General features: G+C 34.7%; 1 pseudogene; it reads right to left on the reverse strand.

Annotated features, from left to right (window-relative positions):
- Positions 1-668: 668 nt before the first annotated feature.
- On the reverse strand, positions 669-2843 carry LOC148268857 (peptidyl-prolyl cis-trans isomerase CYP71-like; annotated as a pseudogene).
- Between the last annotated feature and the right edge of the window lie 356 nt (positions 2844-3199).

The raw sequence follows: 3199 nt of genomic DNA on the forward strand, positions 1-3199 counted from the left end.
GATATGTTAAATTTGCGTAGTTACAAATTTGACAAATAATTAAATTATCTTTATTTGTACCTTGAAGTCCACAATCCTAAATTTTGCATCCTCATTAGAAAAATGAAAAACAAAAAGACATAACTTGAATTAAGTTATAATATTCACTAGGAATTTAAATCAAACTCAACCTCAATCAATTAAACTAAATTAAATTAAACTAGACTACATGGTCATCATCATTGAAGTGTCACTTATAAATATTTTTTCTGGCCCCTAGTTATTGTCCTCAAACTGGAGAGAAAGATCTCTGAAATATGATCAGAATCATTCTGTCTCAATCTGTTTGCATATTCCAACATTAACACTTAAACAAAGTAAATTACAAAAGGCCATTGCCTTCTTGATTCTTCATTCAACAATACATGCACCATTTTGCAAAAACTCGACCTCTATCGTGTTTCCAGAATTGATAGGAAGCCTCATGCTTTCTCGCACCAACCCTCTTCACCTGCCATCTCAATATGCTAATGCCACAATCTAGAGGGACAGTGCATCCTCACCAGTTGACAGTTTGTGATTACTCTAGCTAACAAATCAATGCATGTTGAGATATATTCTTTTGCAGCCAATTTGTCAGTCCAATCTCAAGAGATTCACCATTAAAAAGGAAAATAAAAAGGAAACATCTAAGACTTGGGAACAGTAACACCTAGAATCTTCACATCTTGGTACAGTTTGTCTGCCTTGTCTGTCTTTGCTTTTTCTATTGCCTGTCTGCAGGTGCATCATTAGAATTTACTAATAAAGACATAAATAAATATAGGAGCATCGAATAACAATGGCATGAGAAGAACATAAGTCGAATCTTTCGCCTGTTTTATAGATGGGCCAATAAAAGAGAGACAGAAAGGTTCAAGCTTAGAAGTATACTTGTACTACGTCCATTCCTTTCACAACTCTACCAAAAACTGTATGCTTATTGTCCAACCATGTTGTAGCCACTGTGGTGATAAAGAACAAGGAGCCATTAGTATTTGGTCCAACATTTGCCATTGATGTAGTGAAAGGTCAGTCATGCAATGTAAGCTGCAGACATTATAATGTTTACCCGAAAGTCGGCTGTACTTGGTCAAATAAGAAAATAGGTTGCGGTAGGAATAACGACAATGAAATCTTAGCTGAAACTAAAATGCATTCTTTAATAGATACAATTATGTGGTAGTTATGGAGACAAACTTACTAGATAAAAATGTGCCTAAAGTTAAATAATGGTCAGCGCATGATTTATGGTTCATTGTGTTAACAAATCAGTATCACTACTTTTTGTGAAACTCATCTTCAAATTCCCTTCCCTATATTGATTGCCCATTAATGCCATCTCCCAGAGGATCTCCTATTTGTACCATGAACATTCTGATAAGTCGGTGAAAAATGAGATTATCATAATAGCCATTCTGACAGTGGGTTGTAAAGTTCTCCACAGTTTTGAGACATTCTTCTGGGTAAAGTCTCATATAGATGTCACCCGTTGTCGTATGCAGAATCTAGTAAGAATACCATTACAAAATATGGCAAGCAAATATTATTAGACATACTAAAGAAATCATTTAATTTAGCAATTTAATTGTTTATTAACTATGTCCTAAAAGCAAAGTCAAATATATTGAATTAGTAATCTCTTTAGTTACTAGAAAATATAGAGGATAAACTCATCAAATTGAATTACAAACCAAAATCCAAAATTATGTCATCCATATAAATTATCATTTTAAACAGCAAACAAGAATGGGAAGAGTTATAAGATCCACAAGGAAATCTACCACGATACTAAATAATAAACCTTCAGGGTACATACACAGACCAAATTTTAAGAGTAGCATCCAAGAGATCCCTAAACTGAACAACAAATAATGGAGAGAATAGACTTAGGAATAAAATAAGTAGGAAAACTAAGTTAATTAACGCTAAACCGGACAGAGGAGAGAATTAAAGGGTCTTTAAGAAGAAAAAGAGATAAATATTGTTTGTTTTAATAATAAACATGTAGATATGTCTCAAGAACATGCTGATAAAGAAAAAAGTAACAAGAATATCTACCCCAACACGGAAGGCAAAAACATCTTAATACCTAATGTCAAAGACAACAACACAGCATAACAAAATGCAAACAATTATATTCCGTAAAGTTGGTTTCTTACATAAACAAATTAATTTCAAATATAACCTCTCTTTTAGATCAAAACAAACTTATGATTTATAGGGTATCCATGTACAATAGAAGCTATGCAAAAAATTATCTATTAAACTGTATATATTGAACGAATGATGATAGGTTTGAAACCATAAATCCCTAATCCTATAAAAAGAGGAAGAGAAGCTACCAAAGTCCCTTATATTCTTCATGTTAAATGACCCAGAAATTCCATCCAATCCCGAACCTATATAGATACTTGACCCTGCCCTCTCCCCAATTCTAGTACACTTTTATTTATTTTCCACCATTAAACCTTTCACCTACCTCCTAGATTCTGTTTTTTTTTTTCTGCCACACTTTGGAAATGTTAGATTATTTGCTAAACAAAAGTTCAACCTTAGAAAGGGATAAGGTCACACTCCGAACTTTTATGCTATAACATATGGTTAAAGTCTCTCTTAAATAAGAAATTAATTTCTTGGTATTTTAATTATTAACATTTTGTATTTTAATTTTATTATATTTTATTTAAAATTAGTATTTGATTATTATTAAATTTGAATTTGTTTTTAATTATTATTTTAAATGTTTTTTAAAAATAAGAGAAAAGGAGAAAATTGGAAAAATGGGAAAAAATCCCCTGGAATTCGTGGGAAATGACCAGCATGGTCACATCGTACAGGCACCCATGTTGGCATCCGTGCAGCACTATGTGCGCTGGCACTGCGTGTGCGTGCAACTATGCCCACACAGTGCACTACAGGGCATGCCAGCGCACACAGTGCATAGCATGGCGCACCTGGGCGCACACAGCTTGTGTGCTGTTAGCCGCTTGCGAGCACACCCTACATGCGGACATGACAAGTTGCTGACACAACCTGTCCATGGCATGCTTCCCCATGTCGTGCGGGTCCCACCACCGGCTACTCTCTCCTCAACCACCCACCGTGTGCACCGTCGAATATTTGCCATGTGGCGAGCATCTATAGCCCTATGAAATCTATTTAAAGCCCCCTATTCTCC

The sequence above is a fragment of the Carica papaya genome, chromosome 2 (assembly GCF_054855325.1).
Source record: "Carica papaya isolate Zhongbai chromosome 2, ASM5485532v1, whole genome shotgun sequence".
Taxonomy (NCBI): Eukaryota; Viridiplantae; Streptophyta; class Magnoliopsida; order Brassicales; family Caricaceae; genus Carica; species Carica papaya.